This window comes from Aquarana catesbeiana, linkage group LG12 (assembly GCF_042186555.1).
Source record: "Aquarana catesbeiana isolate 2022-GZ linkage group LG12, ASM4218655v1, whole genome shotgun sequence".
Taxonomy (NCBI): domain Eukaryota; kingdom Metazoa; phylum Chordata; class Amphibia; order Anura; family Ranidae; genus Aquarana; species Aquarana catesbeiana.
Genome location: NC_133335.1, coordinates 18,084,184 through 18,111,775, shown reverse-complemented (window position 1 = coordinate 18,111,775; position 27,592 = coordinate 18,084,184). Strand labels below are relative to the sequence as shown.

The window sequence follows — 27,592 nt, the reverse complement described above, 5'->3', positions numbered from 1 at the left end:
TGTTCCACTAGGGGGCCTGTCCTGTGTAAGACAAGTCCTCTCCGTCCACCTGTACAGCAACAACTTCTGAGGGAGAGGAGAATCGAACGTTTCCAGACAATCCCAGCACCCCCCCTCGTGCTGACGTCTCCAACCACCGTCGCTTCTCTACATTCACTATCTATTCACTTCACATCCAGAGCAATCTTTTTGTTTTGTTTCACACACATAGTAAAATCTGCATTTATTGCTTAAAAACCCCCCAAAACAATCATATCTTTTATGAAAGCCGAGGCCCTGTAAGTTAAATGGTGACAGTTGCAATTTTTCTTGTTGCACGATATTTGCACAAATGTTTCTCAGATCTGTATTTTTTGGAAAAAACACTAAAATAAATGTTTACTGCACACAAAATAAATATATAAAAATAAATATGGTAAAATATAAGGGGCTCACAGGCTTCCTGGGCCCATCCTGTATATGTGAAGCTATTGCCTGCACTCAGATATACCTGGTGCAGCATACAGCCTGTCAGTAATATGAATGTGTGCCGATGTACTTGTGTATACAGAGGTGGTATCATGAATACAGAGTACAAGCATTTGCAAACTCTTGTACTATGTACTTGTGTTTATAATAGGACCTCTGTATTACATGAGTACAGCGGCACACAGCCATTCGTGTTACTGACAGGTGAAAATAGCAGCTTTAATTACAGTGAATGGGCTCAAGGATCCAGTGTAAGACATACTTAAAAAATTCACATTGTGTCAAGTAAATAGATACCAAACATGTCAGTCCTTAAAATTGCACGCACTTGTTAAATGATGAGAAACTACACTACACACACAATTTAACTTAGGTGATGCTTTGATAGTCTTGAGGTGGCACAGACTGATTCCCTGTGTTAGTCCTGAGGCGGCACAGACCACTTCCTTGTGTTTTGTGCGTGGTGACGTCACAAGCGATGGCCCCCACCCTACACGTTTCGTCATAGATGACATCCGGAGGCTCGGAAGCTGTGCTTGTTCACTATGCTCTATATAATAGGAATAAGCACAAGGTTACAATGCAATACAGAAGATAAATAATAAGGCCCTGCTTATGATGCTTACAATCTAAAGGGAGGAATATGCCTGTGTGATGTCTCTAGAATTATTACTTTCACTTCCAACAATAAGTGCAACACCAAACGTGTGGAGCAATTTCCATTTACATACACTTATGTACCCTACGTGCACAACTGCATTCACCTCTGAAGTTGGGGTGACAGGATTGCTTTAAATTTTCCCTTCTTTAAAACCACTTACCACTAAATGTAACTTTATTGCTATCACAAGGGTATTAACAAGCCCCCATTGTGATAGCAATGGCCAGTGACACATTCTCTTTATGTAGACATCAGGGGTCTATTGGACCACTTATGTTTCCCCTGGCCTCCATAACCCATCAAACACAGTAATCTTCATAGTACCGCACAGATAGAGCCACCTAAACCATTACGGTTTTTCACCTTAATGCATTTTATGCATTATAGAGGAACTGCAGTCAGCTCACATAATTGGTAATGAAAACATCTTTGCCATTCTAAAGCTTCCCTCTAACCACTTTGCATATTATTTTATATATACTGTGATTCTGTACTTGCCAAATATGCTGCAGAAATCTCCCTCCACCAGGTCTGGCTGCAATCATTTTAACTGTGGGCAGCTGTTCACTTCCTGTATTTACACAATCACACACCTCCAGTTCCGCAGCTCTCATTGGCCCTCTTATGACTCATCCCCCCTCCCTTCCTGGCAAACTCTCAGGAGAGTGAGAGAGCTGTGCATGATGTCATTTTTTCCAGACAAGAAACAGGAAGTGGGCTGTATAAGGTATTTACTGGCAGAAAAAAAAATCTTTACTATCCAAAGTTAAAACAACAACAAGGGCAGAAGATTTCATAGATGGAAAGATGAAAAACGATGAGGTTCCACTTTAAGGTGAAAAACCGAGGCTTGATGACCACTGTGATTGACAAGGGGTAAGGGGAATTATTGTTTCCCTCCAGTTTTATACACTGAGCCCCGGTGTGGGCAGGTGACGGGACGGACTGATGCAGTGCTGGTGCTGTAATGCACAGAGCTCTCTGTACAGAGCCGCACAGTGCTGTGAGGAAGCCGGGACAGATGTTACCTATTTCCTGCCCGGGGACATTGGACGGCCTCTGTAACGCTGACTCTTCAAGATTTGTCAGGCCAGCTGGGAGTAGAGGCCGTGCGATGTGCGGAAGTTGTATGAGCTCATACACAATTACCTAATTGTTTTCTGAGCAACACGGGATGTCACTGGACAGAGATGCTTCCAAGGTGTGTGAAGTGTTTGAAGCATGCGACGCTCCCAGTAAGGGAAACATCAATCTACTACACAGGCGGAGCGAACTTTATTAGTGTTTTCCTGACAGAGATCAGCCATGAATTTGGATGTATTCTGGTAGCTGGGAGGGATACGGATCCAAGAACAATATGCCGTTCAAAACGGCTGTATAGAAACCATAAAGATCATTAGAGCTGTTATATAGATATGAGGGGGGGGGGAGGCCTCCTTCACAAAGCAAACTGCAACACAGGAGGGCACACAGTGATCACTAGAGTCCTAATAGGAAAGGAGTTGGGGGGGACCTTACATTGTCTGTAACATTTCTCAGATGCAATGAACATGCAAAGTGTTACAACCTCTGTATAAATGTGCACTGCTGTCTGCCTTCACTTCTTGTCCTGATACTTGCCAAGGCAGTGCTGTAGGCTCCCTCTCTGGACGAATGATAGATAAACAATGCACTTCAGAGAAAAGAAACAGGAAGTGCAGCTCACAGCAGTTCCCCTGGTAGGCATCAGGACAGGAAGTGATGGGAAATATTCCCTGTGTGCACACAGACAGCAATACCAACCTGATGGATTTGCCTGCTTTCTTTAGCTTTCATTCACACAGCTGCAGAGGTTCAATAGAACCGTTTTATTTCAGTGACCAGGAGTTACAGGTGTTTGCATACAGCTGCCTGTAAAAATCAATGATAGGCCGAGGCTGTAAGCTGGTAACTGCACATATCTGAGCGTTTATAGTTGTACTGGTATGGATGTTTGCACCCAGGTCTGTTGATCTGTCCCTTTATACTCTTCTATTTGTGTGTATGGCCCCCTGCAGCTGTGTGACTTGTATAAAGTAAGGGAGGGTTGTTACCCTGTAAGGTTTATTTTTACCATCTGTGTCCCTTTGGAGAGATTTCCAATCACTTCCTGTCCCATAGCCAATACAGGAAATGAGAGCAAATCCCTGCAAATTAACCACTTGCCCACCCGTTGGTCGTCACATGACGTCCTGGGCTTTAAGTGGTGATATCTGAATGATGGGTGTAGCTGCAGGCATCATTCAGATATCATTTTTTTCAGCTGGCGATTCCCTGCAATATAAAAGCAATCATAGCGGATGTTTACATTCCTTGTAATAGGAATAAAAGTATTAAAAAAAAAAAATGTAAGGGAAAGTGTCAAAATAAAAATCAAATAAACAATAAAGAAACATTTTTTTTTAAAAAGCGCCCCCATCCCGGTGTGCTCGCACGCAGAAGCGAATGCATATGTAAACGGTGTTCAAACCACACATGTGAGGTATCGCCGTGAACGTTAGAGAACGTTAGAGCGAGAGCAATAATTCTAGCACTAGACCTCCTCTGTAACTCTAAACTAGTAACCTGTTAAAATTTTTGGAATATCGTAGTTTGTCACCATTTCACGAATGTGCGCAATTTTAAAGCGTGACATGTTAGGTATCAATTTACTCAGTGTAACATCATCTTTTCGCATTATACAAAAAAATTGGGCTAACTTTACTGTTTTTTTTTTTTTAATTCATGAAATTGTTTTTTTTATTTGTTTTGTTTTTTTTTTTAAACATGTTGGAAAATATGCGTTAATACCGTGTGACATAAAAAATGGCAACGACCACCATTTTATTCCCTAGGGTCTCTGCTATAAAAAAATATATATAATGCTTGGGGGTTCTGAGGAATTTTCTAGGAAAAGAAACACTGATTTTTACATGTGGGAGAGGAATGTCAGAATTGACCCAGGTTGGCAAATGGTTAAGAGCTCCTTTCACACTGGGGCGGGGGCAAAACGCCGCCATTATTAGCGGCGTTATACCGTCGGTATGCGGCCGCTAGCGGAGCGGTTTTACCCCCCCGCTAGCAGCCGAGAAAGGGTTAAATACCACCGCAAAGCGTCTCTGAAGAGGCGCTTTGCCGGCGGTATAGCCGCGCCGTCCCATTGATTTCAATGGGCAGGAGCGGTATACACACCGCTCCTTCACCGCTCTGAAGATGCTGCTGGCAGGACTTTTTTTACCGTCCTGCCAGCGCATCGATCCAGTGTGAAAGCCCTCGGGGCTTTCACACTGGAATGCAAGCAGCGGCACTTTCGGGTCGGTTTGCAGGCGCTATTATTAGCGCAATAGCGCCTGCAAACCGCCCCAGTGTGAAAGGGCTCTAAGGGAATTTCTTGGGGGACCCCCCCCCCGTCACCAGAACTGGTGTCCCCATTGGAAGATTTCTCCTCTATTTCTGGGGACAAATCAAAATTTGGGATTTTCTTTTACTTTCACTGGTAATGGTAAACGGAACAAATCGAGAGAGGGGACACAGACCGCAATAAAAGCTGACAGGTGTTCTAATCCCTCTCCACTCTATCCAAAACTAAGAGTGTAGCAGAGAGGAAGGACAGAGTGCGGTATTTACTGAGGAAGAGTCTTTGTTTACTGGTGGACGTCTTGTGACATGAGTTTGGGAACAGAATGGTGTTTAGCCTTAGGAGTTTGTAACATCTGTGCCTCAAATATTGTCATCTCAGAAAGCACTTAATGCCATTAATTAGTCTGGTTTCAGTTACTATGTTACTGTGGAGGCTGAATGACAGAATGCTGCTCAGTCAATGTGTCCTTCTGCTGGGGGCTATCTAGGTGGAGTCACATAATAGTGGCTACACTAACTATCCACTCACCTTAGTCCTGGGGGACACACAACCTGTTTTGCTGTAACCTCTGAATAGAGAAAGCATATGGAGGAACAGATTGATACCTCCGGCCAGCAGGGTGATACCCATCTATTCTGGATAGGTATCAGGTGGATGTTACACTGGGCAGGAGGCCGGCTAACAGTGATACCTATCAGTCCTGGAAAGGTATCAGGTGGACGGGAGATGGAAGTCGGCTTCTGCTTCTCGTTGTCACCTGTATCTGTCCAAAAAGTATATATATCTGTGATTTTCTATTCCAAAAATTTCATAACATTGTAATGCTGACTTATATTCTCATCCCTCATACAAACTTTCACTTTTTGCCGACCACATAAAACATACACTCACCGGCCACTTTATTAGGTTCCCCTTGCTAGTACCAGGTTGGACCCCCTTTTGCCTTCATTCTTGGTGGCATAGATACAACAAGGTGTTGGAGAGAATCCTCAGAAATTTTGGTCCATAGTGACATGATAGCATCACGAGGTTACTGCAGATTTGTCGGCTGCACATCCATGATGCCAATCTCCTGCTCCACCACATCCCAAAGGTGCTCTATTGGATGAGATGTGGTGAGTGTGGAGGCCATTGGAGTACAGAGACCTCATTGTCCAGTGGTGAGATGATTGGAGCTTTGTGACATGGTGCATTATCCTGCTGGAAGGAGCCATCAGAAGATGGGGACACTGTAGTCATAAAGGGAAGGACATGGTCAGCAACAATGCACAGGTAGGGCATGGGGTTTAAACAATGCTCAATTGGTACTAAGGGGCCCAAAGTGTGCCAAGATAATATCCCCCCCACCATTACACCACCACCAGTCTGAATCATTGATACAAGGCAGGATGGATCCATGCTTTCATGTTATTTACACCAAATTCTGACCCAACCATCTGAATGTCGCAGCGGAAATCGAGACTTATCAGACCAGGCAACGTTTTTCCAATCTTCTGTTGTCCAATTTTGGTGATCCTGTGCCAATTGTAGCCTCAGTTTCCTGTTCTTCGCTGACAGGAGTGGCACCTGTTGTGGTCTTCTGCTGCTGTAGTCCATCTGCTTCAATGTGTTCTGCGTTCAGAAATGGTATTCTGCATACCTTGGGTGTAACGAGGGGTTATTTGACTTACTATTGTCTTTCTACCATCTCCAACCAGTCTGTCCATTCTCCACTGACCTCTGACATCAACAAGGCATTTCTTTCACACAATTTTGGATATTTTCTCTTTTTCCCACCATTCTCTGTAAACTCAAGAGATGGTTGTGAGTGAAAATCCCAGTAGATCAGCAGTTTTTTTTAAAATAATAGACCCGCCCGCCTGGCACCAACAACCACGCTACGTTCAACGTCACTTAAATCTCTTCTTCCCCATTCTGATGTTCGGTTTGAACTTTAGCAAGTTGTCCTCACCACATCTAGATGCCTAAGAGCCCATTCACACAGGGACGACTTGTCAGGCGACCTAGTCGCCTGACAAGTCGCCTCCCGTTCTGTGCTATGGAACTGTTCTAAGGGGAGCGACGCAAGTCGCTCCGACTTAGAAAAAGGTTCCTGTACGAGTTGCTGCCATGTGATTGGCCGATTAGCAATTTGTCTTACCAAGCACTTGAACAGGTGTACTTAATAAAGTGGCCGGAGAGTGTATGTGCCGCAGTAGAGGAGGGTGGGCCTTAACACTATGTTCATGATTGGCTAAGGGTCCTGTGCTGAGAGCGGGCTCAGTGTGCACTCCCAGCACGGTGACTGAGCTGTCACAAACGATCTCTGTTGTGACCTCTATCACAGCCAATCACAGTGATTTCATGATCGGAAAGTCTTTCCTGCCTCCAGGAAACAGGGCCACCAGAAGGGGGTAGGACGGGGATGGCATCCCCTGCCTTTCATGATGAAAACATTGAGGGCCCATTTACACCAGGAAGGTCGGTTGCAATGGCTAGAGCCTGGTACGCACTGTGAGCTCTGGTTGGAGCCGCTGTACTAATGATCTGACGTTAGTACAGCGATCTCCCCTGCGGAGCTGTTGTGTCCTGACAAGGGGAAGGCCCCCCTACCAGAACACTCCGTTAAGTGGCTGAGAGCGCTGATCCGGAGTCGGTTGGCTGCTGGTTTTTGTGTACGGGGGCTTAACGCACCACAAGTCTCTCCTGCACCCAAGCTTCACGAATACAATGCATACCATGTGTTACCACACATTGCAGTGCAGGTACATTGTGATGCCATTCACAATACATAGCACTGAACAAACGCATTTTATGTCCCTTACTGTAGTGGTTTTTGGGCTCTTAACGCAAAACTAAACTCTCTCAACATTTTTTATTCCTTATGCTGGAAAATGGAAATGGTGTCGCGTGGCAGATTGGGGGGGGGGGGGGGGGCAGTTGGCGCGCCCTTCTGCCACTTTTTAGCCGCTTGGATCACTTTTACCAAAAAGGGAATAATAGCAACTAAAGAATGCTGAAGCCATCATGCAGATACCACCACCACTTCCCGGGGGCGTAGGTTGGGAAGTGGTAATAACAAAACAGTATAATATGTGAAAACACCATTCCATTCATATGTAACTCTCACTGGCCTCTCTAGTCCTCTTAGTGTTTGTTATTTGCAATTGTTTGTCCTGCACTCTTCTTATCTGCACTAAGAAGGATTCAAAGACATTCAAATTACAGCTCATTAGCAAACTAATACAGCAAAATTAAAGATAGCTTAGCCAGAACTGAATGGATTATGCAGTCCAGCAATGTTTAAAAGTGACCTCCGGGCAGATATAAGGGAAAACAAATTAATGCAGCTCTGTGTTCATTATTGGATCATGACATGTCATTTCTAAATGCAATCAGTGTAAGTTTACCCGTGCTGTACTGCAGAGCTGGGTAAATCTAAGCACTGGATAAACATAAATACAAATGCTTTGGAAGATGAACCAGTTCCCATATATGTCTCTTACCTTTGTATTTAGCGGTTTGGCCGGAGTTAAGATTTAACTTATTTGCATCTCTGGATGTCACAGATTCCGGGACACAATTTGTGATATTTTTCAACTGATGTTGGCATTAAATTGCATCAGTGTTTAGGTTTACCACTTCAATACCGGACACTTTCACACCTTCCCACCCAGGACAATTTTCATCTTTCAGCGCTGGCCCACTTTGAATTACAATTGCGCGATCATGCTACACTGTACCCAACATAAATTTTTAGAATTTTCTTCCCACAAATAGAGCTTTTTTTTTGGTGGTATTTGATCACCACTTTGCTAAACAAACTAAAAAAGACCGAAATATTTGGGAAAAAAAAAAGTTTGTTATAAAATTTTGTTTTCTCCTTCACTGACGGCCACAGATGAGGCGGCACTGATATGTAGAATTGATGGGCACTGATAGGCGACACTGATAAGCAGCACTGATGGGCACCGATAGGTGGCACTGATGGGCACTGACAGGCAGAAATGATGGGCACTGATAGATGGCACTGATGGGCAGCACTGATGATGAGGTACTGACAGATGTTACAGATGGGCACTGTGGTGAGCATTGATTGTCACTGCGATGGGCACTGATAGGCGTTCCTGATGGGGCACTGTCTGGCAATGATGGCCACTGATGGGCATCTTTGGTGGCAAATCTGATGGGGCTTTGTGCTGATAATCAATGTACGTTTTATCAGCACAGACCCCCTCTGACAGGGAGAGCCGCCGATCGGCTCTGCCTGGCAGCGCGAACCAAGGAAAGCCGTTTACCGGCACTTCCTGGTTCACGCTGTGATTGGTCACAGCTGATCACGTGGTAAGGAGCCTCCGTCAGAGGATTCTTACCAAGTTCGGAGATGCAGTGGGTCAGAGTGACGCACAGCACCACTGATCGCCACGCTGCGCGCCGGCATGTTTTCCCGCTGGACGTCATATGATATGATATGAAAATAATAAACATGTCAAACATGTCACCTGGTCTGTGAAATGGTTTTGCACAAAGCACCCCCGATCCTCCTCTTCTCGGGTCCCACTTCAGCGATCCTGGCCCCTCCCTCCTGTTGAGTGCCCCGACAGCAAGCAGCTCGCTATGTGGGCACCCGATCCGAGCCACAGCTCCCTGTTTCCATTCCATTCCACACAGACCGCCCCGACCTTGCCCCCTTTCTCTCCTCATTAGCTGTCTGACTGATTGACAACAGCGGGAGCAGTGGTGATAACGTTTCAGTGGAGACACCTTTTTTCCCATGATAACTCTTAGGTCAGTCATACACTTTTTGAACCGTTAAATGGGCAGGATCGATCAACTTGGGTACAAACAGCTTGCCGGATTCTCTTGCGGCTGCTGTCTTCCCCCACCCCCCCCCTTGCGGGGAGAACACAATTGCTGATTCCCCTATCAGCACTGCCTGTGTTCATGGGGGAATTGTAGTTGCAGGAAATAAATTCCCACCATGTATGGCCCGCCTAACGCAAGGAAATTTCCCTTCCAAGGGGTAGATTTCCTCTCACTTCCTGTTTTCTCCCCTTTTTTAAGTATGAGTCGGATGTATGTAACTTTGGGGACCGCTTGTAATTGATTTCAGATAGACTTCATGTTAAAGTGGAAGTAAAGTCAAAACCCAACTAACTCTAATGCTGCGTACACACGATCGGAATTTCGGCCCGCAAAAGACCGATGAGAGTTTTTCGTCGGGAAATGCGACCGTGTGTATGCTCCATCAGACTTTTGCTGGCCAGCATGCTCTCAATTTTTCGGTCAGGAAAAGTTCCTATCCGAAAATGCGATCGTCTGTGGCAATTCCGATGCACAAAATCCCTACGCTTGCTCGGAAACAATTCGACGCATGCTCGGAAGCATTGAACTTCATTTTCTTGGCTCGTCGTAGTGTTGTACATCACCGCGTTCTTGACGGTCGTAATTTCAGTGAACTTTTGCGTGACCGTGTGTATGCAAGGCAAGCTTGAGCGGAATCCCGTCGGAAAAGCCGTCATATCTTTTTCCGACGAGAAATCCGCTCGTGTGTATGCGGCATAAGGCCCCTTTCACACTGCCACGACTTGAAAGTCGTGCGATTTTGCGGCCAAGATTGTGCCGCGATTTCAGGGAATGCCTGTGTAAACTTGAGGACCTCAACTTGCACCAAAGTCAGAACAATGACAGTACAAGGACTACTTTGAAGTTGGTGCGACTTGACGTCGCACCAGGGGCGGATCCAGGGGGGGGGCAACGTGGCAATTGCCCCCTCCGAGAAATTTGTGACAGCTGAGACCAGTCAGCGGATGAGTGAGCGGGCGGGAGGCCAAGTGTGCCGGTTAACGAGGAGCAGCAGGTGGGCCAGATGAGAGAGAGCCTGAGCAGGCTGCGGGCAGGTCGGCGGACGAGTGAGGGGTCGCCAGCCGTGTGTGCATGTAAACGAGCGGGCAGGTCGGCGCCGGCGGACGAGTGAGGGGGGTCGCCAGCTGAGTATCCGGGCATGCAGGGCAGACAGTGAGTGAGGGGGTGGGCCGGTCCACAGGTGAGCGGAGAGACTGGCCAGTCAGTGAGCCGGCGGGCGGAGATCAGAGAGATGACATCATCTCTCACCGCCCGCCCTGCATCACTGCAGTTCCGCCCTCACTGTACAGCCGTGGGCAGCAGAGAGATTACATCATCTCTCTGCTGCCTGCCTTCACTCTGACAATCTGCACCTTCGCAGGCCAACCACAATGAGAAACATGTGGCAGGTGACGTGGCAAGTGTAATCTGCAATGTGTGGCAGGTGACGTGGCAAGTAACAACCAGCAACATGTGGCAGGTGACGTGGCAAGTGTAATCCGCAATGTGTGGCAGGTGACGTGGCAAGTAACAATCAGCAACATGTGGCAGGTGACGTGGCAAGTATAATCTGCAATGTGTGGCAGGTGACGTGGCAAGTAACAACCAGCAACATGTGGCAGGTGACGTGGCAAGTAACAACCAGCAACATGTGGCAGGTGACGTGGCAAGTAACAACCAGCAACATGTGGCAGGTGACGTGGCAAGTGTAATCCGCAATGTGTGGCAGGTGACGTGGCAAGTAACAATCAGCAACATGTGGCAGGTGACGTGGCAAGTAACAACCAGCAACATGTGGCAGGTGACGTGGCAAGTGTAATCTGCAATGTGTGGCAGGTGACGTGGCAAGTAACAATCAGCAACATGTGGCAGGTGACGTGGCAAGTGTAATCCGCAATGTGTGGCAGGTGACGTGGCAAGTGACAATCAGCAGCATGTGGCAGGGGACCTGGCAAGTGACAATCAGTATCTGGTGGCAGGCAAGTGACAATCCGCAGCTTGTGGCAGGGACGTGGCAAGTGACAAGCTGCATCTGAAGGCAGGTCGACGTGGAAAGTGACACACTTGGGGCTCCCACAGATTCTGCATTATGGTGAGTTGAACCATTTCATTTTATATTAAAATGTAATAATATAAATAAAGCTCTTCAATCATCCTGACACCATAACAACCATGGTGCAATGATGATGAAAGCGCTAACACCAGCCACTGCCTCGATAAATTGCCTGCAAAAAAACATATTTTCTGGCAGTGCCCCTCCCGAGACTGGACTCTGGATCCGCCCCTGCGTCGCACAGATATGAATGGTACTCATTGGAAATCATGGTGTACAACTTGTTATGCGACTTTGCAGTCCCAAGTCACAGGACAAGTCGCACAAATGTGAAAGGGGCCTAAAGCTACTCTCAGCCACATTCTAAGACGAATCTATTTAGCCCTGTAACGCAAAAATCGTTGTACTTACCTGTTCTGCAGCCAATTTGGTCCGTTCACACGCTGAGCTGTCAGCGGCGGCGTCCATGTGTGGGAGTGTGCAGAAGAAGCAGCTTGACAATAGTAACTCTTTGAGTGACGTCACTTCCCAGCCGTTGTCGGTTTTCACCTGAGCAGCGTTGGACTGGACTGGACTCGATTTTTGCTTTACATGGCTAGATAGATTAGTCTTATGCCGCGTACACACGGTCGGACTTTTCGTCTACAAAAGTCCGACAGCCTGTCCGACAGACTTCCGGCGGACTTTCGGCGGACTTGCAGCAGACTTTCTAACGAACGGACTTGCCTACACACGACCACACAAAAGTCCGACGGATTCGTACGTGATGACGTACACCGGACTAAAATAAGGAAGTTCATAGCCAGTAGCCAATAGCTGCCCTAGCATGGGTTTTTGTCCGTCGGACTAGCACACAGACGAGCGGATTTCGGGGTCCGTCGTAGTTACGACGTAAAGATTTGAAGCATGTTTCAAATCTAAAGTCCGTCGGATTTGAGGCTGAAAAAGTCTGCTGAAAGTCCGGAGAAGCCCACACACGATCGGATTACCAGCCAGCTTTAGTCCGTCGGCGTCCGTTGGACTTTTGTAGACGAAAAGTCCGACCGTGTGTACGCGGCATTAGAATGTGGCTGAGAGCAGGTTTAGAGTTCGTTTTGACTTTTTACTTCTACTTTTAAATGTTTTGGCATAAGTGTGTTATGTGGTCAAACTATGGACAGTCTTTGGACTTGTTCTGTTTTTCCTGACATTGTGTAAACAAACAACTAAAAAGTAAAAGTTCATTTTTTTTCCCTTTTATAATGAAATATGGAAACAGACACCACAGAGGCCTCTGGTGTCCGCCGTCTTCTGGTGTCAGCATGTGAGGGAGCAATACCCTCTGAACTGTCAGCTCAGTGCGGCCCCCAGCTGAGTCTCCGGGACGCCACAACAGCAATAGTGTAAATAAATGAAAGGAGCACAGGATTTTCCACAGATTAACCATTTTCTACCGCAAATAAAGTAATGTGCAGGATAATTGCTTTTATTATGGAGAGTAGAATGAAGACCAGCTGTGTGTCTGTCGGTGATGTCAGTGGCAGTTCTTTTGGTTGTTATGGTCAGGTGCTGCCCTCCCTACATTGGCTGTTACCTGTAGAGCTGTAAAATGAATACAGGCAGTGTAAAACTGATATCTAGTCTCTTATCTCTGTTTATGTGATAGTATGACCTACCAGTATCATGATCTTCTATACAGATCTTCTCTTGCTGTACAGATATACTGCTACTATTTAGATATATAGTAACACAAACAGAAATGCAGTAGGTATCCAAAGAAATTTTTTTTCAACAAGCTGTATTTACTCTTATAACATCCAAGTGATCCACCATGTCAGAAAAACATAAAAAAAAAAAAAAAAAAATCAAAAACAGAATCACTGAGTTGGAAAAGGCACCACCCCCTTATGTCAGTATTTTGTTGGACCACATTATGCTTTAATTCCAGCCTTTAGTTGGGATTTGTCTCTACTAACTTTGCACATCTAGACTTTGCAATATTTGCCCGCTCTTCTTTGCAGAACTGCTCAAGTTCAGTTACACTTGATGGTGACCATTTGTAGACTGCAGTCCTCAAGTCGTTCCACAGATTTTCAGTGGGGTTTAAGTCCGGGCTCTGAATGGGCCATGGAAAGGCAAATGGGGTGAGCACCCCTCCAAAGGCTTTCCTGTGAGATCTTCAGCTGCCAAAAAATCCTGGGTGCCTGCCTGGGTCCACAAACCCCATGTACAGGTAGAAAAGAAAAAGATAGCGACACTTCCAGAGAATAAAAACAGCTCCTTTTATTGTGCAATAATAGGAATGAAAGACATGCCACATGCACTCAACCCACGGAGGGTCAGCAGCGTTTCACACTCCTATGCTTAATCCTTGCTAATAGGACATTCACCTTCTTTTCCTTCAACCACTGTGGGCTCATTGTTGCTGTGTGTTTTGGGTCATTGTCATGTTGGAAGGTAAACCTTCTTCCTTTTGACAATTTTCTGGCAGAGGGCAGCAGATTTTCCTCAAGAATTTGATGGTATTTTGCCCTATCGATTCTTCTTTCTATCCTGACAAGTGCTCCAGTCCCTGCTGCAGAGAAACACCCCCCATAACAGGATATTACCAACCCCCCCCCCCCCCCCCATAACAGGATATTACCACCCCCATAAAAGGATATTACCACCTCCATGCTTTACTGTAGGAATGGTGGTATTTGGATGATTTCCGCCAGACATATTGTTTAGTGTTGAGGCCAAATCATTAAAGTTTAGTCTCATCTGACCATAACACCCTTTTCCATGTGGTCTCAGAATATTCAAGGTGCGTTTTGGCAAAGCTCAGTCGTGACTGCATGTGGCCTTTCTTGAGGAGTGGCTTTTTTCTTGCAACCCTCCCATACAAGCCACATTTGTGGAGAATTTGTGATATTGGTGTTATATGCACACAATGACCACTCTTTGTCAGACTTGCTGTAGACCTCTTGGTAGCCTCTCTGTCCAGTTTCCTCCTGGCTCTTTCATCCAGTTTGGAGCGAGGTCCTGATCCAGGGAGGGTCTGTGTTGTATCAAACCCCTTTTACTTCTTAATAATAGACTTCAGTCTGCTTCTATCCTTTGATAAAGCCTTTGTATCCATCTCCTGACTTGTGCCTGTCCACAACTTTATCCCAGAGATGCCGGTGACAGTGCCTTGCCACCCATAGTTGATTGTTTGCTTCAGTTGCACTACCAGGCACTGAAATGCTCCAGGAAAACTCTTTTCATGCTGAGCTAATCAAAATGACCACAGCTGATCACAGTTGAAAGTCAAATGGCTCTATGTGCCATTGAAAAGGTGATTAGCGACACCTGATTGAGTCATTTTTAGGAGGAGGGTGATCCTTTTTCCAACTCAGTGATTCAGTTTTTGATTATTATTTTTTTTTTTTGACATATTGGTATTATATCTTTTGCTTAGATGTTATTAGTTGCACTGAGTAAATACAGCTGGATAAAACAAAAACTGTTTTTTTTTTTTTTAACTTCAGGCTGCAATGCAACAAAATGTGATTATTTTAGGGGGGGGGGGTGATTATTTTCTATACCCACTGAATATAAATCACAGACTGAAGGCAGCCAATCTTAATTCATCTTCCGAGGATCTGAATTGAATAAAGTGAAATATACCTGTTCAGGGTAACTCCACTTTTTAGATAGTCATTCATAATGGTTACTGGATTAGGAAGCATGTGTTACTATAAAGTGAACCTGTCCATTGATTATGTTGCACACGTGGTGCACAGCCTCCTGCTAAAAATAGTATGTGGTATTGTGGTATGCATGTTGAAGAAGAGAAGTAGTATTGGCAGAAGCTGGAAATCATTTTTGAATTCCCCATGGCACCCACTGCACATAGCACTTGGGCCCATTATCATAATAATTTGTTTTGAAATAAAATAGAATCGTTGATTTACCTGTAAACATTTTTTAGATGGCTGGGATACCCAAAAGCAATAAAAAAAGAAAAGAGAGAGATGGGCAACACAGCAAACAAGTGCAAACAGGCTCACAGAACAAAGGGTCACAGACCCTTAATCAAACAGCAGCCTGGAAAACCTTGCAGCTGAAGCCAGCATCAGTAGAAGCCTGAACATCCACCAGGTAAAAACTTTGTAAATGTGCGAACAGGAGACCGGGTGGCAGCACTGGAAATCTAGGCTTTGAAAAATGTAAAATGCATCCACTGATTTGATGGACTGTGTCTTAACAGGAAAGAACAGAACCTTCTCCTGCAAAGAATAGGCTTGTACATCGACTTGCCAAATCCACCTGGCAATGTGAATTGAGAGGCAAGGAATCCCCTGCTGTGAAAGTCTTCAAGAAGAACAAAGAGTAAATCTTACTGAAAGAAACTTTACCTTAAATGAAAACTTGCACAGCACAGACTACGTCCAAAAAGTGGAGAGGAAACTCCCAAAGACATTTTGAATCCAGACAAAATTACAAGGACAATGTTCTGGTAAATGTGGTAAAATTCCCTATACAATAAGACTACCAATTCTGATTCCCTCCTAGGTACTCTTATGAAAATATATGTGTCACTGGCGCAAAACCTATCCTATCAAAAATAGTGTAAGTGATATTTATAGCTGCTGCATCCAAAAAATGTTTTTTCAGAGAAAAATTAAATTAAAAGTGCTATGTGAGTGGATGCGCTGCTCCCATCTGTGCTCTCTATATTACCTGTGTATGTGCTATCTTAATAGCCTAATTTGGTTCACCATCCACTTAACAGGTTATATCTCATTTATACAATAACCATATGTTTGTATAATTCATCACATGTGAACAACAACTTAATCCAAATACTTTAAATCATATAAAAAGTCCAGTGACATATGTCACATAATGATAGACTCTTCTTCATATGTGTTGCAAATCATCCGTTATAATTGCCGTGGGCGGCGTGCTCTTGTGTGTGGTATCAAATTAAAGTGACTTAGTGCTTCACCACCACCTGTGAGATTTGCCACTCACCAGATTGATCTTTAAAACTGCACCTTTGGTTCATTAACAGGGATAACCACTCCACTCAAAGGAAACTTTCTCCAATATCTATACCAGGTCCTCAATGTTCCTCATGCAAACGGATAAAAAACCATCATCGCGCAATAACGTTTAAAACCTTTATTCCATACATAAAAAACACTTTGCACTCACATTTCCAAGTGCCATTAGGCCGGCACCGGGCTTTTCCCGCAGTTAAGGACGGGTGGGCACTGCAGCCCGGTTCGTCTGGTGTGTGCTAGATGGTCTCCGTTGCCGCTTACGTTCCCCCCTGTTTGCGTTCGCGTCCTCTCCAAACCCCGTTCGTTCCCGGTCACGTGGGTACGGTAATCTCCCAGCAGCCTCCTGCTGGGAGATTACCGTACCCACGTGACCGGGAACGAACGGGGTTTGGAGAGGACGCGAACGCAAACAGGGGGGAACGTAAGCGGCAACGGAGACCATCTAGCACACACCAGACGAACCGGGCTGCAGTGCCCACCCGTCCTTAACTGCGGGAAAAGCCCGGTGCCGGCCTAATGGCACTTGGAAATGTGAGTGCAAAGTGTTTTTTATGTATGGAATAAAGGTTTTAAACGTTATTGCGCGATGATGGTTTTTTATCCGTTTGCATGAGGAACATTGAGGACCTGGTATAGATATTGGAGAAAGTTTCCTTTGAGTGGAGTGGTTATCCCTGTTAATGAACCAAAGGTGCAGTTTTAAAGATCAATCTGGTGAGTGGCAAATCTCACAGGTGGTGGTGAAGCACTAAGTCACTTTAATTTGATACCACACACAAGAGCACGCCGCCCACGGCAATTATAACGGATGATTTGCAACACATATGAAGAAGAGTCTATCATTATGTGACATATGTCACTGGACTTTTTATATGATTTAAAGTATTTGGATTAAGTTGTTGTTCACATGTGATGAATTATACAAACATATGGTTATTGTATAAATGAGATATAACCTGTTAAGTGGATGGTGAACCAAATTAGGCTATTAAGATAGCACATACACAGGTAATATAGAGAGCACAGATGGGAGCAGCGCATCCACTCACATAGCACTTTTAGGTACTCTTATGCCCTGTACACACGATCAGACATTGATCGGACATTCCGACAACAAAATCCACCAGATTTTTTCCGACAGATTTTGCAAACTTGTCTTGCATACACACGGCCGCACAAAGTTGTCGGAAAATCAGATCGTTCTGAACGCGGTGACGTAAAACACGTACGTCGGGACTATAAACGGGGCAGTAGCCAATAGCTTTCGTCTCTTAATTTTGTTCTGAGCATGCGTGGCACTTTGTGCGTCGGATTTGTGTACACACTATCGGAGTTTAAACGATCGTATTTTGTTGTCCGAAAATTTTATATCCTGTTCTCAAACTTTGTGTGTCGGAAATTCAGACGGAAAAAGTCCGATGGAGCCCACACACGATCGTAATCTCCAACAACACAATTCGATCGCACTTTTTCCATCGGAAAATCCGACTGTGTGTACAGGGCATTAGAGGTAATCACTAGGAAAATCAACCTTGTGCATAAGGTCGGTCAAGAAAATGTCATGATAAGCTTGAAAGGTGGTCTGTAGACTTATCTGAGAATGTCTGGGGGAGCTCGTTTCCACTGAGCGGATCGGTTCAGGTCAGTACAGTTTGAATGGCCTAGAATGGTCCGGTCTATTCTGGTGAGCGTTTTCACTGCAAGTGGGACCACAAGGGGCCATACAGGGTTTAGAATGCCTCAGCATAGCACAGCAGAGGGTTTTCTGTCAACCAATCAGTGGAATGTATCGTAGCTCCGCCCTAACCAAACCATTCCATTTTCTATGGCCCCACATCTGAAGCAGGACCCTGAATGGAGCGGTACGGTTTGGTTGTATGGGCCGCTTTCATAATGGAAACACCCAAAATAGCGTACCGTACCGAACCGAAGCGATCCGCTCAGTGGAAACGAGGCATTAGTGACTCTTTGCAGAAAAGGCCTTCAAAGCCTAGTCAAGGCCAAGATCTACCCCTTGAAGGTAGCTCAAGGCCAAATTCTGATTCCAGGCTTTGTCTCACACAGTTATGTCTAGGAAGGAACTTCCTTTGTTGACACCAAGCAAAAAAGTCTACCAGGTACGATGGTAGACAATGCAAGAAGTTAACTTCTTAGCAAGAATAATCATAGGAATGGCCAAATCCAACAATTCTCTTTCCCTCAAGACATGGCTGCAAAAGCAAAGCTGGCAAAGCTAACTGCTGAAAAGCAAGGCGGAGGACAGGTTCTTGTGACAGAAGGCTCCACTTGTGTCTGGGAAGAGTTTATGAACTTTTGAGTATTGCACTCTTTTGGTCCAGTTTGATCCCTGGACTTGGTGACAAACCTGGAAAGTTTGGAGTTGATTCTGGATGGTAGAAGGTGCACCAAAGTCCCCCACCTGCAACATGGGCCCATTAAACACCTCAGAATGAAGATCCAGCCGTTGGCCTGCCAAATTTCCATTTCAGGGAATGTGCATGACAGTCAGGGACTAAATGTGCCAGGTCAGAAACAGACCTACCACACTTCAGCTGCGCAACTTGTGGTACCCCTTTGACAGATGATGCAAGCCACAGCTGTGGCATTGTCTTACTGTACCTATTGTTGATAGCACCTTAAGCTGAGGAGCCCAACACTAAAAGGCCCTGCGTTGCATAACACTGATGAGAGATTTTGATTCCCTCTCCAGTTCCCTTGGACCATCAAGGTCGTGAGGCCCCCTCCTAGCTCAACAGGCTGGAATCCATGAGGAATTGGCAAGACTGACTTTCCTGATTCCAACAGCGGGTTGAAGAACCACCACACCCATAGTCCAGTTCTGGGCGAAAGACACATCGGTAGGTCCTGTGCCACGTAGTCGGAATGCAGAGTTGCAGCAGCCTGGAGTAAAACTGAGCATAAGGGACAGCCTTGAAAGAAGTTACCACCAGTCTCACTACGCTCATTTAAAAAGGGAACAGAGGTACACCATCTGGACTAAGTAGTCTGCACTTGAGAGGGGAGGGACAGGGATTTTTTTTTCCATAGGAAGAAAAACCTGAGCCAGGTTAGTGTTCAAGACTAGCCCCAGATTTTTTGAGGCAGTGAGCTGGATCCAATGCAGACCTCTAAAAATTGAGGATCCATCTGAACTCTACAGAAATTGCATTGTCTGTTGCATGTACGCAGTGAGTGTCGGCCAATGCAGTACTTTAACAGCTGGTTTTTCAGATAGCCTAAGATGTGGACCTCCTGATGGTAGAGCAGAGCCATTACAGGGACCAGCACTTTTGTGAAGACCAGTGGAACCGTAGACAAGACAAAGGGAATAGGGACAAATTGAAAGTGACACTCACCTACTGCAATGCACAAAAAGCAGCTCAAGTGGAGGAAACATAGGGGTGTGTAACTAACTAGGCTTCCGTATGTCTCAGGAAGCCAGCAGACCCCTCTGTTGAAAAAGGGCAATGACTGACTTGGCCAATTCCATACAGAACTTTAGACAAGAAAGAAGTTTAGGCTGGAATGAATGCCACCTTTGGACTTCTAATCCGTGAAAAGATTGCACTAGGAAAAAACGCTCATCCACAAGGACAGTGATCCCCCCCAAGGTAAGTAGCTACTGCTCTAAATGTAGATCCCCCAGTTTATGCAAGCAAGAAGGAAGATTGGAAGGCAAAAAAGCACAGGGGAGGAAGAGAACAAAACTCCTCCATGTTGTACCCGGTGGAGAAAACATTTTAAACCTAAGATCTGGGAGGTGCAGGACCTTGCGGCCACACAGACCGACAGACATCCCATCACTGGCGAAATGAGGGGTGCCCTGTCACTTTGAGGGTGATTAGCCTGTGACAAAACTGGGCATGAGACTTGAACTTGGAGACCTAATAGGAACAAGAAGGAAACTTTCCAAAACCTGGAGAGAACAGATACACAGGTGCCTTTACCACCTTTTTTGACAGGCAACAGGGTGGTCTTATCGCTGGTGACCCCTTAATGATGGAGTCCAATTGTCCAGTAAATAGTTGTTCCCCCGCATCTGTTCCAGGAGTTTTATTGCAGACCAATTACTTAAATCACAGGATTCTGAGCAAGATGGACATATAACCAGTTCTTGACTATCCACTCAATACCGCAAGGCAGCATGAAGGATCTCCAAACACCACAGGATGGAAACATCCAGGAGAATGCAACCTGGGATTTGGACCATGTGTTTGGACCAGACCACAAAAGTGTCTGACATACCTCCATGGCCACATCGGTATGCTGCACGCCACAGCCTACTGCTAAAAGAGATTTAAGACTCTTGCCCTAAGGATTGCCCTAAGGATCAGAATGTCTTCTACTGGGATGGTTAGGGACTTTTTTAAGGCAGGCAGAAGCGGGATCAACAGAAGTTTTCTTTTCTTGCGAAACCCCTCCTCCATCTGATATTGTTGAACAACCACTTGCCGGGGGGGATAAACCTGTTCAAGGGCAGCCATTTGCCCTATAAATCCCCACTGAGTGCATGGGGAGGGTCTCAGGCAGATTGGGGGCCTTCTTTGGACCCATCCTATTGACCTGCAGTCACACCAACACTGGTACCTTCAGCTCCAAGCAGGTTCATACATCATCCACCAGGACAGCAATGGTGTCCCCATGCCTTGTAGAGGTAATGGCTTGAGAAGAGCCCTCCTGTGTGGCATTTCTAGATTCCAAAGAGGGTCTTTAACCATCTGCTTACTTTGCTGTGTTCTCCACCTGAAACAAGGTGTTAACCACAACAGTCTGACAAATAGAGGGGTCTTTTCCTCGCCCTGCAGCCCAAGGTTTCCCACAGTTTACCCTCTCCATAAATTCTTCAAAAGAGGTAGAAAACCTCCTGCTCTCTCAGCAGAGGAGATACTACAGTAGTAGCTAACGTGTGGTGTTGTGGGCTTGTTTTTTTTTTTTTTTTTTTTAATGATGGCGGCTGTCTCTGGCGTGCCATCATTCACAACACATACCAGCTACTATTCTAGTCTCAGACCCATAGACGCAACTCTGGAGCCATTGTATATCTTTTGATGTACAGAGTATAAATATTCTAAACTCAGACACAAGAAGATGGACTTTGTGTGGCTGTGATTTGTGTGCCCTGATCTGCATGGGCCATCCTTCTTTGTTAGAACTCATTAGACTCTGAGACAGTCATAGAAACACCTGTTCTGCTCTGGGCCTCCTCCAGGACTGGCCTACACATCACGAAGCACAGGCCGCTCCCCAGGGGTCTCGCTCATCCTGGCTCACTCCCGATTTGGCACAATAGCTGAAGTTAATGAGTTTACACTGGCATGGGCTCCCACTGGCTGACAGTTAAACAGAAATGCTAATCCACTGGCAGGTATTATTAGAGGCACGCTGGCCAGTCTCTGCCCTGGCACTAGTACAGCCTGGCTGAATACGCTGAGCCCAGGACTGTACGTGGTGCTGGAATTTTGCAGAGACAAACTGTCTGCTTTCAGTGTGTTCTGTACTGCCAGAACAGTCGTTGTTAAGGGAAACACCCTCTTTATCTGGCGTTTCCTTTCATAAGTGCATACACAGAGGCCACAATTTGACAGTTGGAATCAAGTTGGTTGAATACAGGCTCTGCCTTTTTGTTTTCTTGGTACATTAGCAACCTTAAAATTGCAGTATACTGTGAACATTCAGGAAATTATATATAAAACTCTTTTCATTTAAGCTCAGTGATCCCTGTGGGTGCTGTATGATTTATGCCTGATGAACACTGGGCTTCAAAAAATGCCGCTTTTAGAGGTATTTGGCTTTTTTAATATATATAATATCTATAAAGGCACCTCTATCTAAGCCTAGGTGTCCATGCACACACAGGCGTGTTTACAGGCAGGAAAAAAAATCCAATAAAGGTGCGTTCAGGAGAAGAGCTGAGGAGCAGAATAAACCTGCCTAAACATGTGTAAACGTGCCTAAACTTTAAACTCGTTTAAGAGTTGATGCATTCCAATGGCCAGAAGAAATGACTATTATCAGAATAATAATAAAAGATGTTTAGGTGCGTTTTTTTAAGCAGCTCTTTCTACTGCCAGGAGTTCGGGCGTTCAGAGGGGCTACATAGATGCCCAGTGTACAAGAGGCCTTTCAATTTTACACTTATGTTCGTAGATGTACAATGAGGGAAAAAATTATTTGATCCCCTGCTGATTTTGTACGTTTGCCCACTGACAAAGAAATAGTGGTTTATTTTACCCGTGAGAGACAGAATAACAACAAAAATATCCAGAAAAGCGCATTTCAAAAAAGTTATAAATTGATTTGCGTTTTAAAGAGTGAAATAAGTAGTGGACCCCTTCGCAAAACATGACTTAGTACTTGGTGGAGAAACCCTTGTTGGCCATCACAGAGGTCAGACGTTTCTTGTAGTTGGCCACCAGGTTTGCACACATCTCAGGAGGGATTTTGTCCCACTTCTCTTTGCAGATCCTCTTCAAGTCATTAAGGTTTTCGAGGCTGACATTTGGTAACTCGAACCTTCAGCTCCTTCTACATATTTTCTGTGGGATTAAGGTCTGGAGACTGGCTAGGCCACTCCAGGACCCTAATGTGCTTCTTGCCTTGGCTGTGTGTTTTGGGTCATTGTCATGCTGGAATACCCATCTACGACCCATTTTTAATGCCCTGGCCCCTCGAGGGAAGGTTTTCAACCAAGATTTAACGGTACAAGGCCTCGTCCATCGTCCCTTTGATGCGGTGAAGTTGTCCTGTCCCCTTAGCAGAAAAACTTTCCCAAAGCTTGTTTCTACTTCCATGTTTGACGGTGGGGATGGTGTTCTTGGGGCAGCATTTCTCCTCTAAACGGCGAGTTGAGTTGATGCCAAAGAGCTCGATTTTGATCTCATCTGACCACAACACTTTCACCCAGTTCTTAATTAGATGTTCATTAGCAAACTGCAGATGGGCCTGTACATGTGCTTTCTTCAGGAGGAGGCCTTGCGGGCGCTGCAGGATTTCAGTCCTTCACGCTGTAGTGTGTTCTTTGTGACTATGGTCCCAACTGCCTTGAGATCATTGACAAGATTCTCCCATTTAGTTCTGGGCTGATTCCTCACTGTTCTCATGATCACTGAAACTTCACGAGGTGAGATCTTGCATGGAGCCCCAGACCAAGGGAGATTGATAGTTATTTTGTGTTTCTTCCATTTGCAAAGAATCGCACCAACTGTTGTCACCCTCTCACCAAGCTGCTTGGCGATGGTCTTGCAGCCCATTTCAGCATTGTGTAGGTCTACAATGATGTCCTTGACATCCTTGGGCAGCTCTTTGGTCTTGGTCATGGTGAAGAGATTGGAATCTGATTGATTGCTTCTGTGGACAGGTGTCTTTTATACAGGTGACAAGCAGAGATTAGGAGCACTCCCTTTAGGCTGGGTTCACACTGGTGCGACACGACAGACGTCCTACTTTGGATCAGACTTTGCCCTGCGACATGAAGCCGGCATGCGTCCGACTTTCAATGAACGGGGATCCGACTTGGATCCCCGCCAATGCCCGGCACTGTGTTTGGTATGAATCTTGAGGGGGAACTCTGCGCCAAATTTTAAATAAAAAACCGACACGGGTTCCCCCTCCAGGGGCATACCAGGCCCTTGGGTCTGGTATGGATCCTAAGGGGAACCCCCTACGCCCATGTTGGAACCCATGTTGATGAGGACAAGGGCCTCTTCCCGACAACCCTGGCCATTGGTTGTTGGGGTCTGCGGATGGGGGGGGCTTATCGAAATCCAGGAACCCCCTTTAATATGGGGGCCCCCAGATCCCGGGCCCCCCACCGTTTGTGAATGAGTATGGGGTACATTGTACCCTTACCCATTCATGTAGGGAAAAAAGTGTCAATGAAAAAACACAGTACACAGGTTTTTAAAGTAATTTATTAGGCAGCTCCAGGGTCTTCTTCCGACTTCAGGGGTCCTTTTCCGACTCCGGGGGTCTTCTTCCGACTTCGGGGGGGTCTCTCCGGTGTCTTGATCTTCTGCCGGCTCCTCCGCCATCTTCTGCGGCTCTTTTGCTAGCGGTGGCCCGGACTTCTGCCTTCTTCCCTCTTCTCTTCTTCCGATGTTGACACGACGCTCTCTCCGGCTGGAATGCTCTCTGAGAGCTCCGATGTGACTTATATAGGCGGTGACCCCGCCCCCTTATGCCATCACAGTCCTTGGGCATGCTGGGACTGTGACGTTTTAGGGGGCGTGGTCACAGGTGATGTTGACCATGCCCCCTTATGACGGCAGTCCCAGCATGCCCCGGGACAGTGACCTCATAAGGGGGCGGGGTCACCGCCTATATAAGTCCTATATAAGTCCATCAGAGAGCATTCCAGCTGGAGAGAGCGTCGTGTCAACATCGGAAGAAGAGAAGAGGGAAGAAGGCAGAAGTCTGGGCCACCGCTAGCAAAAGAGCCGCAGAAGATAGCGGAGGAGCCGGCAGAAGAGAGACCCCCGAAGCCGGAAGAAGACCACCTAAGTCGGAAGTAGACCCCGGAGCGGCCTAATAAATTACTTTAAAAAACTGTATACTGTGTTTTTTTATTGACACTTTTTCCCTAGGTGAATGGGTAGGGGTACCATGTACCCCATGCTCATTTACATAGGGTGGGGGGGCCAGGATCTGGGGCCCTCTTATTAAAGGCGGCTCCCGGATTCCGATAAGCCCCCCGCCCGCAGACCCCGACAACCAACGGCCAGGGTTGTCTGGAAGAGGCCCTTGTCCTCATCAACATGGGGACAAGGTGCTTTGGGGTGGGGGCCCGCAGGGCGCCCCCCTCCCACAAAGCACCCACCCCCCATGTTGAGGGCATGCGGCCTGGTACGGTTCAGGAGGGGCGCTCGCTTGTCCCCACCCCCATTCCTGACTGGCCGGGCTGCGTGCTCGGATAAGGGTCTGATATGGATTTGGGGGGGGCCCCCACAACGTTTTTTCGGCGTAGGGGGTTTCCCCTTAAGGTCCATACCAGGGGGAACCCATGCCGTTTTTTTATTTAAAATTTGGCTTCCCCCTCAAGATCATCTGAGCACAAGTCGCATGCCGAAGTCGGATCATGTGAGACGGGGATCTGCCTTTGATCCGACTTCAATGATAGTCAATGGGCTGAAGTAGGATCAAAGTCGGACCAAAGTAGTACAGGGAGCATTTCTAAAGTCGGAACGACTTGTGTCGGACCAGTTAGGACGGCTCCCATAGGGAAACATTGGATTTCACACGTCATTCGACAAGCTCCCAATGTCGGAGCGTTTGTCAGATCAGTGTGAACCCGGCCTTAAGAGAGTGCTCGTTACCTGTATAGGAGACACCTGGGAGCCAGAAATCTTGCTGATTGATAGGGGATCAAATACTTATTTCACGCATTAAAATGCAAATCAATTTATAAATTTTTTTTTTTTTACCCACTTCCCACCCACCCATCTTCAAATGACGGAAGGACGGTGCGGCTCTCGTTCTGGGTGAACGTCATATGACAGCGCCCAAAACAGCCACTCTTGTGAGCCCGCGGGGGTGATCTCTGTAAAAAGCAGATCACGCGGCTCTTTAAGCATGTGATCGTCTGTATCCAATCACAGCCGGTCACATGTAAATGCGGAAGTGCCGTTAATAAGTGCCCCCTCATCAGTGCCCATAGGTGCCACCTGATCAGTGCCAGTCAGTGAAGGAGAAAAATTACTTATTTACAAAATTTACTGACAGAAATCAAGAAAACCTTTTTTTTTTTCAAAAATTTCGGTCTTTTTTTCTTTTTTGTTAAAAAATAAAAACCCAGCAGTGATTAAATACCACCAAATGAAATCTCTATTTGTGTGAAGAAAATTATAAAAAATTCATTTGGGTACAGTGTTGCATGACCACGCAATTCTCATTCAAAGTGTGACAGCGCTGAAAGCTGAAAAATGGCCTGGGCAGGAGGGGGGGTAAAAGTGCCCTGTAGACAAGTGGTGCATTTTCTGTATTTTTTTGTTATAGACTGATCATTTCTTTGTCAGTGGGCAAACATACAAAATCAGCAGGGGATCAAATACTTTTTTTCCCTCGCTGTATGTGACTGACACCCCTCTGCTATTATTACCATCCTAACTGCTGAGGATTAGTTTTGTGCACTCATCTTTTTTGCCTCTGAGCAGCAAGTGACTGACACGCCTAGGAAGGCTTATGGGAAGTACATTGCTATAGAATGTGATGGCACTTTATCTGTCTATATATTTATTTAGACAACACAGGATTGGAAATGTTGCTGTTGTACATTGTATTCACATCCTGTATTATTCTCTGTGTGTTGATCCATAAACACATCTCACAGATCTTGTCAGCAATCAGTCACTTTCCTGAGTTCATCGCTTTACTCTGCGTCCCTGCCAGAGACATGTGAGCCCGCGGCCCCCTCCAGATCACACCCACCATCTCAGGACCTCCAGTGTCTGACATAAGTACTGACAAATTCTCTACCTGCCATTTCTAGGGCAGATTGGAAAATGAGGAGTGCTGTAGAATTGTGCTGTGCCTCTGCATGGCAAAGTGCCTGCAACAAAATTCTTGCACCTGTCAGAAATAGGTGTATATGAATGTATCTCATGGTGGAAGCAACACTGAGGCCATACTGCCCCTGAAGAACACTCCAGCCCCATTGAATATTCAACATCTTTGGATGCTGTAGGCTGCACAGTGTCACTGGTTGCTAAGATGCTGTCCATCTGACAGCATCATAGCAACCAATGACCCATCCTCAACTCTATTTAGCTGCCGGTCAGGAGATTCCATTGCCATATTTGGGAAATAACATCAGCCAGAATCCCCAGCCCCCCAATGTTTATATACAAAATCTCAGCTTTGGTTGCCAGGAAGCCGACGTCCTAGTAGCCCACTATCCCTGAATGGGAAGCTGTCACATTCATAATTGCTTCCCAGCAGATGGATGCCAATTCTGAGCATTGGCGTGTCTTAGTGTGCCAACTGTAATTACCACCAGATTATATAACTAGCACCTATTCTCTGTATACCAGAACCCCCACCCCCATATCACCCTCTCTCATATACCCAGATCACTGTCACCCTCTCGCACCATCAAGGTAAACTTTCTCAATACCAACCACATACAAGTCCTCACTCATAACCACTTGATCTCCAAAAGATTTACCCCCCTTCATGACAAGACCATTATTTGTGATAGGGCACTGTGTTATTTTAACTGATAA

General features: G+C 45.9%; 1 long non-coding RNA gene across 4 annotated transcripts in view; it reads left to right on the top strand.

Annotated features, from left to right (window-relative positions):
- The window catches only part of LOC141113257 (uncharacterized), a 97,974-nt gene that overhangs the window by 58,254 nt on the left and 12,128 nt on the right, over window positions 1-27,592 (top strand). The window contains exon 1 of one of the 4 annotated variants that reach the window (XR_012236756.1): window positions 1,838-1,964. The exons of 1 other annotated variant lie outside the window; for it this stretch is intronic. This is a non-coding gene — a long non-coding RNA (uncharacterized lncRNA). Of the gene's footprint in view, window positions 1-1,837; window positions 2,006-2,055; window positions 2,331-27,592 lie in introns of those variants that run through there. 2 more of the 4 variants (XR_012236757.1, XR_012236754.1) reach the window with 2 other exon arrangements.